Source organism: Pteropus alecto, unplaced genomic scaffold, assembly GCF_000325575.1.
Source record: "Pteropus alecto unplaced genomic scaffold, ASM32557v1 scaffold5, whole genome shotgun sequence".
Classification (NCBI taxonomy): Eukaryota; Metazoa; Chordata; class Mammalia; order Chiroptera; family Pteropodidae; genus Pteropus; species Pteropus alecto.
The window spans coordinates 25,869,963-25,881,984 of record NW_006441953.1 but is presented as its reverse complement, the minus strand read 5'-3'; the positions used below and the strand labels follow the sequence as shown (position 1 = coordinate 25,881,984).

Below are 12,022 nucleotides of genomic sequence, written 5' to 3'. Positions count from 1 at the left end.
AAGATGTTTAAGTAATGAGATGACAAATAAGTGCCATTTTATATTGGAAATAATTAATTATTGTGAACTAAACATCCACATTAGTATCTTAAAATGTTCCATTAAAACACAATCCCAGACCACTGAGTTTACTTATGAACTTTGGCGGAGTTTTATACTTTGAAGAGATGTTTTCAATTTCATTATGCACTACCAAATCAACCAAATCTTTGTGTGTATAAGGTCAACCTCCATATCTGGTAAATGTACTTTTTTCTAGTGCCTTCCTCTACATAATTTTCATCATTTAATTTTTTTAATTGCTTCTCAGTAGCTAAGTTCCCCTAATCCAAGCAGAAAAGACCAAAAGGAGAACATTCTTATTCATGGGTTTGAGGTCGTTTGATCCCAGTGATCTTTGACTTTCAAAAATTAAAGCTGTCTATGGCCGTGCCACCCTGAACAAGCCCGATCCCATCTGATCTCAGAAGCTCAGCAGGGTCGGGCCTGGTTAGTACTTGGATGGGAGACCACCTAGGAAGACCAGGCATAAAAAATAAAAAATAAGGAATTGTAAGCCGACAAGGTCTTTGCAATCTGTGAGGTCAACCAAGGGTTGCCTCACCTTAAAAAAAAAAAAAAAAAATTAAAGCCAAATTTAAACCAGAGTACTTTTTCTAAAGTAGCAATAGAGAGATTACTTTGATTCAACTTCATATGCCATGGAAGGATAGAGAAAAAATTCAATACTATTATTCGCTCCAAGTCCTAAACACTTTTAAAAGAATTTTCAAACTCCTTTAACATTCTGTTTCACTTAATATGACTCGGTATTAACAATTATCGAACAGGGTCAAATGTGCTGTAAAAATTAAAGAACTCTACTGATATATACTTAGCGTCAGCTACGGAGAATTCAGGAACCTGTCACGCAATCGGAATTCAGGTGTAAATCATAAAGTGTTCGACAAATTTAAAATAAGAGAAGGCAAGCCAGGGTTGCTCCAGGCAGGGGCGTTTAGGGTAGAGGGAAATGCTAGTTAACATCCTTACAACAAATAAGGAAGCAGGAAAACCACAAAAATTGGTCACAAGCCTATAAACCCCAGCATTAGTTTTAGTTTTGTTTTGTTTTTGTAGAATTGCAGGGTATTAAATATACCATAGGCCCCAGGATGTTACTATAGTTCAACTTAATAAGAGAAGAAAAGGCAGTTGCAGGGGCTCCTCAAATGGCAGGGGTCAGAAACCACATACTCTAAAGGGCCCCTGATTAGCCAGTCACTTGGGAATAGTCATTCAATCTCTCATTCTTTAAGTCCAAAATGAAAATAATTGTGTCACTGCCTTTTGCACAGGGTCGTGGTGGGGCTCAGAAGTAAAAGAGCGCTGTGGAGCCAGGGACTTGATTTCACACCTCAACCAGCCCTTTCTCTTCTCTTGGCTTCCAGGTCCCCACACTGCCCTGTTTCCCTCTGATGTACTGGCTCTTCCTGATCAGCTTCCTAGGCTGATTCTACTGTCTGATCTCTACGTTTTTGAGTACCCTAGAGTTCAGTCCTCATTCTTTTTCTCTTCTCTATCTATAGTCTCTCCCTAGGTAATCTCAAAGCATCAAGTATAATTTGTTGTGCTGATCATTCCCAGAATTATATCTTTAGATATAATTCTGAATTCCAGATATAAATGCAGTTGTAAATTTGACACCCCCACTTGCTGTCTGGTAAGTACCTCAAACTTTATATGATTCTCCATCATCCAACCCTTACCTTCTACATTTTTGGCAATGTCATCCACTCAATTGCTCAAGCCAAAATAGATCTAAGGATTTTCTTGAAGCTTCTCTTTTCTCCTTTCTCTCATATCCATCCAATCCATCAGCAAGACCAATCAACACTACCTCTGAAACAGAACTCAGATCTATTCACTTCTTTCTACCTCAACCACCATTGCCCTTGTGGAACTCACCATCTTTGCTCATCTGAATGTCCACAACCAACTCCCAAATGGTTGCCCTGTTTACCTATTGGCCTGTGCAATCTATTTGTTTATACTTATCATAACTGTTAATGAATTAATAAATTTAATGACATATCATGATGCATATATATAAAAGATAGCATTTTCAATTTAAAAATCCACCAAATAACAAAAATATACAAGTGTATGTAAAAAAACAAAACTCAACAAAGGTCTAGAATGATACACACAGTATTTATGATACATTTACCTTCTTAGAAAGAAAATATGATAGGAATGAAGGACAAAATTTACTTCAGTACATAGAATTGCCTTGTTTTATTAAAAAACATAAGAATTTGAAGGGAATGTCAGTATGTTAAAATGTCAATTACTGCTTTGACATTTGGATTTGCTCTTTGTGAATTTCTTCTAATTTTCTTCTCAAAATAAAAAGAAAAGAAACACAGAGAAAAGAAGATAAAAAGCAACAAAATAAATAAAAAGGGAAAATATCCCTGAGCTGAAGAATGCATTAAAAATTTAAATATATTCTATGCATAAACAACAGGTAAATTATTTCAATTTCATGAAAAAAATCTTGCTCTATCTATTTCTGATGTTAATTGAAATGTTTCTATGTGCCTCCACCCTGTACAAATCTTGAAAAACATACCATGACAACCTGTCTAAAATTCTCCGATACCTTCCCAATACATTTATAATCAAATTCCAATTCCTTACCGTGATACCCAAAGTCCTACCCGATCTGTCCTCTAACCTCCTCTCCAGACTCCTCTGTTGGCAATCTAATCATCTAGGTTCCAGTCATGCTGCCCTCCATCCATCTGTCAAACACAAGTTCTTTCCCACATGAAGAAGCCCTTTGCTTTGGCCCCTCCTTTGCCTGGATAGCTTTTTCCCCAGACTGCACTTGGCTGGAAGCTTCTTGTCATGCCAACATTTTCAAATACAGCTGTCTCAAAGAGATCTCCCCTGACTCAGTGATCTGAAGGAACCCCCCACCCCAACCACCCTCGATCATCCCACATCACCTTAATTCTCTCCACAGAACTAACCCTGGTCAGATCTTTCGCCACGTGCTTTCATATTGCATGTTCTTCGTTGCATTTTCTTCATCCCCATCCTCCTTCCAGAATATAAGCTATGACTGCGGAGGCCATGTTACATTCCCAGCACCAAGAACCGAGCCTGGTACCTGGAGAGTGTATTAGATTTTTAATTGCTGCATAGCAAATTGCCATCATTCTAGTGGCTTACACCAATACTCATTTATTAGATCGCAGTCCTGGAGGTCAGAAGTCCAGGCACAGGGTGGCTAGGCACAAACTGGCCAGGGCATTAGAAGCTTAAATCGAGGTGTCGCCCAGGCTGAGTTCTTATCTGGAGACTGGTTCCAAATTCCTTCAGGTAGTGAGCAAAGCCCAGCTCCATGGTGCTATGAGACTGAAGTCTCTATTTCCCTGCTGACTGTCAGCCAGAGGACATTCTTAGCTCCTAGTGGCCACCCACAGTCCTTACCATGTGGTCTCCTCCATCTTCGAGCCAGCAATGGCATGTCAACTCCCTCTGTGATTTGAATATCTGACTTCCTCTTCAATAATCAGGTGAAAACTCCCCGTTTTCAAAGGAGTTGTGTGATTGACTGGATAAGTTCCATATCTCAAGGTCAACTAGCTAAGTACATAACATAATCACAGGAGCTAAATCCATCATATTCAGTGTCCTGGGGATTATATAAAACATGGAGACCATGGGACAGGAAATCTTGGGGCCCATTGGAGAATTCTGCCTACCACAGAGGGTATTCTATCAACAATTGTTAAACTAAAAAAATAAGGGAAGTGCTCATCTAAAAATCATAAGTAACTTTGCAAATGTTAGCATTAAAGCAATTATGATTCATAAGGATGTCCCTATAACACCATGAAAAGGTTGAAGTGGGCATAAGTTGCCATGGTCCATCAAAGCAAGGCTATTTTTTCTTTAAGTTTTGAGGCTCAGAAAGATAAAATCTAATTAGTTGACAAAGGCAGTTTAAAACGATATTAACAAAACAAACTAAAACCATAGGCTAATCAGTAAGGCTTGGGGTTCATTTGACTCAGCTACTTATGAGCTCTGAGTTTGAGTCATTTATTTAACATGTCCAGCTCAGGTTTCTTCTTTCTAAAATGGGCAGTGATTTCACAGGTGGTTATGAGGTTTAAATTATTAGATGCCTGTACATTAACTAGTATGTTCTCTAGATCTAGCTTAGCATTTGCTTGATAATTATCTCTCAGTAGTCTGGAGAAGTCAGCTGTTTAGAGTGAAAATTCACTGATTTGTTTCACCCAGGCAAGGTTTTCAGTGGAGGTGCAGGCTAAGAGAAAGAGGCTAAGGGTATATGATCTAATGTCAGAAGTTGCCACATTGAAGACTTTCTTTCTTAGCAAATTCAGTGCAGCCAGTTTTCCCTATAGCATTGGGGGGGGGGGAGGGGGGGGAGAGGAAGGGGAATCTTATTTCTTTAGCTAGGTATCATAGAAGGTAATTGACTAAAGATTAGAGGACATAGTTTAGAGGACATATTTTATTTAAAATACTTATCTTTATATACTGCTGTCTGAGCACAGCAAAGGACCCCTAACATGAGAGAAAACAGAGTGCAACAGAAGAAATCCCAGCCCCGCCACTTAGTAGGTGTGGGATGCGGGGCAAGTTTATATAATCTCTCTGTACCTCAGGGTTCTCATCTGCAAAATGGAAATAGTAATTCGCCACGGGGCTGACGCGAAGACTAAATGATTTGATGTATGCAGAATGCTTAGAACTATGCCTGGCATGGAATAAATGCTAGAAAATATTTATGCTACAACAAAACGAGGATTTCGGGGAACAACAGGAACAGCAGGTCTGCATCTCCTGCTCACTTGGCTTGTTCCCATTTAATAGATAGCAGAAAAGGAAATGGCAGAAAACAGTGCCTACTCTAGTTAAGTCACTTTTCCGTTCCCCCCGCCCACCCCTTTACATGAACTGCAGACAGGAGGTGGGCACTGCACAAGACAGCTAGCAGGTATTACTGTACACCTTGTTATTCTTTAGGGACCAGCCAGGAAGAGACCATTGAAGCTAGCAGTGGCCCTCTGGTGGGACCTAGCCACAGGGAATTTTGATGCCTTGTTGGTTGAACGTATCTGGGAATTAATGCACTGAACCCTTCCTGGATTAGCCATTTGCTGAGCATGGACCCCAGAGGTGAGCAACCCCCTTTTGTTTGAAGGCAGAGTCAGGAATAATACATACGTATGTATGTATGTACGTATGTATGTATGTATGCATGCATGCATGTATGTATGTATGTATGTGGGTATGCATCTGAGTGTGTATGCACATCTTGGGGAGGGGAGACGGGTGTATTTAGAGGCCATATTTCTTTCATTCAAAATGAAATAGCCTTAGTGAGTTCCACAGAAAATATACCTATTCCTGGAACTTGAATTTCTTACTTTATCGAATAGAACAGTGTCGTTAGGAAAGTTGGCATTGCTCTTAGCTGCCAAAGTTATAATATCCAGACTGCTTTGAAAAAGCATCGATAATAAGACAACTTGCTAAGTTTTTCCTCTTGAAATGAGATCACAAATGAGATTCCAAAACTGGGAAGTCCCAGCTGGCTCTCGGTCTGTGTGTGGACTGCTTCTCTGCTCTGTGCTTGCAATGTGAGAGCACAAAGCGGACAGAACACAAAGACTCAGCGCCAAGTCTGGGAGCATATGAACTACTGGGTGAAACAGACAAGGACAAAAGAGCTATAAGGGGTGTTTAGAGGTGCTTTGAGAATTCAGAGGAGTGAGTCACAGATAGTTATTATGGGAATGGCAGTGATTAGCTGAGATCTCCAGACAGCCAGCTCTGGCTTGACAGGTTGTTACACACACCTGACAGTGTTTTCCTCTTCGTACTCCAAACCCTGGCTTCTAGCTTAACCTTGGCTCTCTCAGTGCAGACAGGGGCAGTGTGATTCTTGCCACCCCAAGTCCCTGAGCGATGCTATCATTCATTCATTCATCCATCCCGTCTTAATCAAGGACACGTTAAGCACAGAATGCATTTAGATCACAGTTTGCACTAACATTAGGTCTCTTACACGATAAGTTATCTATTTTATTGTATTAATTTGTAATATTAGCCAACTCTTATCACTTTGGGAATGAATGGAAAGATAAAGAAGATAAACTCCAGTAATTACAAATGAACTTTCTCAGCTCTATTTTGCAGAAAAGGCATTGCAAGTTTGAAAGAGCATGAGCTTGGTGTCATAATCTCGGCATTGACCATGTGTGTGACCTAGATAACTTGTTGAAGCTCATTTTCTTCATCATAATCTGAAAACTAAAGACAACGCATCTTGCAATGTATGTGTTAAATTATATACGCAAAGGGCAAACACTAGTTATTGGAGGAAAGTAAAATAAAATATAGGAGATAAACATATGTGTGCAAAAAGAAAATTTAAATTTTAAAAATAATTTGGAGGTAGGACAAGTCCTCCTAAACAAGTAAAAAAGAAAATCCAGAAACCATAAAGAAAAAGTATAATAGATGTGAATACATAAACTTAACCTCTGTATAACATTTAGCATAAACAAATTTTTTAAAAAGCATATAATAAACAAGGAAAAACATAGTTGCAATATGTATAACTAACGAAGATTAATAGCCATAGTATTTAATGAATCCCTGCAAATTAATAAAAAAAAACAACCCTATAGAAAAATGATCATATATATATGAGCAATTCACAGAAGAATTATAAGTAGCCAACAAAAACTTGAAGAGATTTTCAACCTAGCTAGTTCTTAGGGAACACAGATTTTAAAAATAAGGTGATACCATTGTTTTCACCCACCAGATTGATGAAAAATATTAAATATTGATAAAATCTCTTATAGGCAAATATAGGGGAAATGGGTACTTTCGTAAGCTACTACAGTAGTCTGAGATGGGACTGAGTCAGGGTACCTGCTGCATAGTAGGCTTCACTACTGTGACTCTTGGTTCCAAATATGGGGGAAAGCCAGCTTGAACCAACTTAAGAAAAACAAAGGAAATAATTGCTATTATCATTACAAAGAGACTGGGGTATTTCCTGATTCTCATGTGGTTTGATTGCAGAAACACTGGGAAGCAGAGACTCAGACTGAATTTGGACTCATTCTTTCTGCTCTTCTCTGCATATTGGCTTCACATTTCTCAGATTTCTCTTTCTTGGTGCTGACTGGCTTTCTCCTTTTGGTGGAAAATGTGGCAACCAGCAAATTCTGAGTTTTAAGTTTTACTGTTCTAACCAACAGAACATGACTGTCTCAAGTTTCAAGTTCCCCAGATCCAAAAATCCTAAGGAAGGGACTCACCGACTCTGATTAGAACCAATAATCGATGACCAGAGAGATAGGATTCCTTGAGTCTGGGCCCACTCCTGACCCAATCTACTTCATAGATGAGTATATATTTCCTTGGCAACTCCCACCAGAAGGACAAGAGTAGGAATAATTCCTAAAAGAAGGGAATGCTATTCCCAAAAGTAAAATATGCTAGCCAAATAGGTCAAAATATACAGGCATACAATATCTTTTTTTAATGAATTAGATAATTAAGAGATAACCTGGTACAGTCGATTAGAAGATTATTTAGCAATATCTATCAGTACTAAATGTATGTAACCTACGTCCACTAATTCGACTTCTAGCCATTACCTAAAATATTAACATATATACACAAAAAGAGATTAATTAAATTTTTAACTTATTCAACAAATATTTTGTTATAAACTGCGTGCCTATACTAAGAGCTGGAATATTAGAAGTAAAAGAGAGAAAAATTTTCTGCGTTTATGTTTGAGTGGGGAACACAGACGATAAGCAAGTGATTGGCACATTACAATTGTTTATTATTAAGCATTCTGTCCAATTTCAATTTCTAGGCTTCACAATCTCACAACATAAATGTATTTTCCGTTTATGCTCAGGGAATGTTCATTGCCTTCAAAGCTCCACTTGTGAGACCACGTACACTTGCAACTGGAAATGGTATTCGGTTATGTCTAATTTTTATAGAATTGTACAGTTTACAAAGAGCTTTCTCATCTACCATCTCATTTCTCTCATGCACCAACACTGTGATTTAGGTAAAGGCGGGCATTGTTATTATTTTGGTCATCATTGAATCTCCAGAGCCAAACAAGATGCAAGGTATATATAAAGCAGGCACCAAGCGAGAGTTTGTTGGAGGAATCTAAATCAAGAGGCATAGCTAACGATAAAAGGCCATTTTGACAGCACAGCAAGTCATCTAACCCAAGACCGCTAGTGCCAATTCTTGGGCTTTTCCAGCTATACCATGTTTGCAATTTCTAGAATCATCTAATCATCTAATCACAAGGTATCTTCATTTTACTTAGTAGTTTCCATTCTAAATCTGAGGACCTTGGGGTTTTGCGTTTTTGTTTTTAAATAAATTATGATATTTTGTCGATGATCGATTCACAAAACACGAACTACTCTTGTAAAACCTGGAACCCATAGCAACTAGCGCTCAAAGTATGGAGTGTAGAAAAAAGTGTTGGTGACACTCAGGTCTGAACTTCATGAGAAATCTAAGGCTTATGCTTTAATTTTAACCACATGCATGTGACTCAGACAAGACACTCCCACTCTCTACAAAATGAGGTGATTATTCCAATCAAATACTGATTCCTTCTGCACCAAAACATGATGATGCATCAACATTTTCAGCCACTCCTGTGGGATAATTGTGGACATCGAAGGTTACAGTTTAGTTGAGTCTGAAGAGCAGGGATACACATTGTAAAACAAAGTCATTTCAGGAAGCTCTCTGAGTAATTGAGTGTTTTAGGCTCCCTAGCTGCAAACTTAATTATGACAAAGAACAAGCGTTAGTTCCTACATGTGAAATGAGTCAACAGAGGAAAGTTTATTTTGGGTTCACCCTCTTTCTTGAAGAAGTAAGACTCATCAAATGCTCTGACATGACCTTGCAGATGCCTGGTTAAAGGCAATGGATGTGAACTACTGAAAAGGTGTCTGTTAGGAAATCGCTTTGGGCTAAAGGTCTGCTGACAGAACCACTCCTTAGACGGGATATAACACCATTAGTTACATCCTTCCAGATTACAAAGAATAGCAAATGCACAGAATCTCCTCACCTAATTTTCATGACAACCTCTGCACTGGAAAGGTAATGAGCTTTGGAATACAAAAACCCCTGGTTGCAAATTCCAGTCTTTGCCCTGAATAACCTTGAGTAAGCCATTTAATCTCTCTAAAACTCAATTTTCTTATCTACAAAGTTAGGATAATAATATTTACCTTCCAAGATTTAAGTCACAAATGTATTTAAGCACCTGGTAGAGTCCTGACACCAAATAGATGGTGAGTAAATAGATGGATGTACCACAGTTTGTTTAACCGGTCACCTACTGAAGGGCATCTAGGCTGTTTCTAGTTTTGCCTGTTATAAATACATTTTCTTTGAACATTCATATACAGGCTTTTGTGTGAATATAAGTTTTCATTTCCCTGTGACAAATGCCTCAGAGTGGAATTGCTGGCTTATGTGGTAGTTGTATGTTTAGGTTATAAAAACCTGCCAAACCATTTTCAAGAGTGGCTGTACTATTTTACACTCCCACCAGCAACAAATGGAAGAGAGATCCGGTTTCTTCGCATTCTTGTCAGCGTTTGGTATTGTCGCTATTTATTTGAGCCATTTTGTGTAGTGATATCTCATTGTGGTTTTCATAACGATTTTCATAACAGCTAATGATGTTGAACAAATTTTCATGCCATTATTTTCCACACGTGTATCCTCTTTGGTGAAATGTCTGTTCATGACTTTTGCCCATTTTGTAATCGGATTGTTTTTTTCTTTGTTGTTGCCTTTTGAGAAGTCTTTATATATTCTAGATATTAGTCCTTCGTCAGATAAGTGGATTGCAAATATTTTCTCCCAGTCTGTATCTTGTGTTTTCTTTCCCTTAAGAATGTCACTGTCAAAGCAAAAGTTTCTAATTTTGATGAAGTCCAATTTATCCACTTTTTGAATCGTGATTTTAGCATTATATTGAAGAACAACACTCAACCCCGGGACACAAAAGTTCTCTATGTTCTCTTCTATAAGATTAGTGGTTGTATGTTTTCCATTTAAATCTATGATTCATTTTGAGTTAATTTTTGTATAACGTGTGAAGTTTAGGTTGAGGTTCATTTCTTTGTCTATAGATTACAATTGCTCTAGCACCATTTGTCCAAAAGGTTATCATTCCTCCACTGAACTGCTTTTTCAACTCTGTCAAAAATCAGTTGGGCAACTTTGAATGATCTATTTCTGGACTCAGTCTCTGTTTTAATCTATGTGTCTGTCCCTCGACCAAAAATATCCCGTCTCGATTACGATAGCTACATAAGTGTTGAAATTGGGTAGAGTGATTCCTCACACGTGTTTTCTTTTTCACACTTGTTTCAGCTACCCTAGTTCTTTTACCTTTCCATAGATTTCCCCTTTATTCCTGAAAGATATTTTTACAGGTCTAGAATTCTGGGTTGATAATTCTTTACTTTCATCACTTAAAAAAGGTTGTGCCACTTCTTTCTGGACTCTGTGATTTGGGATGAGAAATTCAGTCATTGAATAGTTTTTCCTGTGTAGATAATGTGTTGGTTTTCTCTCACAGCTTTCGGGATTTTTCTTCATCTTTAATTTTTACATGTATGACTATAACATGTCTTGACATGGATATTTTTTGAGTTCCTTCTGTTTGATACTCACTCAGCTTTTTAAATCCGTAAGTTTGTGTCTTTTGCCAAATTTAGAAAGTTTCCAGCCATTATTTCTTCAAACACTTTTTCACTCTCAACTTCTTTCTCTTCTTTCATTGTAGTCATACAGGTTCCCGAGTCTCTGATCGTTTTTACTTTAGTCTTTCTCTTGTTGTTAAAACTGGGTAATTGCCATTGTTCTTTCTTTCAGTTTCTGCTTCTTTGCCCTGATCCCTCCATTTGGCTGTTGAGTCCATCGAGTTTTTTATTCCGGTTAATGTACTTTGAAGTTCTAAAATTTAAGTTTCTTTATGGCTTCTAATTCTTTGCTGAGGCTTTATTTTTTAATTTATTTCAAGCATGTTTGTAATTGCTCATTGAAGCATTTTTTTCATTGAAGCATTTTTATGATGACTGCTTTAAAATTTTGCCGGCTGAATAGAAGGACAGAAAAAAGAATTAGTGAACTGGAAGAAAGAACAATAAAAATTATTCAATCTGAACAACAGAGAGAGTAAACTGAAAAGAGACAGACAGACAGACAGACATTCAGGGACCTGCATGACTACAATAAAATCTCCCAATATTTGTGACACCAGAATATGGAAAGTGGAAAAGGAGGACAAAGCTGAAAAAAAATGGTTGAATTCTTCCCAAATTCTAACATCTCTGTCATCTCAGTGTTAGCATTCATTATCTTTATTCACTCATGCTAAAGTTTTCCTGGTTCTTGGTGTGATGACTCATTTTCAACTGAAACCTAGATATTTTAGGTATTTTGTTAAGAACTCCAGATTTTATTTCTGCTTTCCGTTTTGGCTGGCTTTCTCTGATGTGACTCTGTCAGGGGAAAAGAAGATGTCGCTTCATGACAGCCGGGTGGAGGTAGAAGGCCTGGTTCCTCACTTTGCCTCTGTTGACACCTGAGGAGGGCAGGGAGCCCCACAGTGCTACCGGGACAAGTGGGAGATTCAGCTTCCCACTAGGCCTCCCCTGGCTGGGAACAGTAAGGGTGCCTTGTGAATAGTCCACCCATGTCCTCCACTGTCACCATGGGGGTTGAGTGGCCTCATTCCCAGTGGATACTGGTAAAGTTTCGACTCTCCACTAGGTCTCTGACGTCAGCCAGGTGGAGAGAGGCAAGGGAATCTCATTACTGCAAAGTGCAGGTGGAAGTCCAAGTTTCACACATGGTCTCCCCTGACACTGTGGATGGAGCGGGGGCCTCTGTGACTGCT

At 38.4% G+C, this 12,022-nt stretch overlaps 1 long non-coding RNA gene and 1 pseudogene across 1 annotated transcript in view; one reads left to right on the top strand and one right to left on the bottom strand.

Annotated features, from left to right (window-relative positions):
• Nucleotides 1–419: 419 nt before the first annotated feature.
• On the top strand, nt 420–538 carry LOC112485714 (annotated as a pseudogene).
• Nucleotides 539–7,884: 7,346 nt separating this feature from the next.
• The window catches only part of LOC112485516, an 18,962-nt gene continuing 14,824 nt past the window's right edge, over nt 7,885–12,022 (bottom strand). The window contains exon 3 of the long non-coding RNA XR_003048493.1: nt 7,885–11,218. This is a non-coding gene — a long non-coding RNA (uncharacterized LOC112485516). The remainder of the gene's footprint in view (nt 11,219–12,022) is intronic.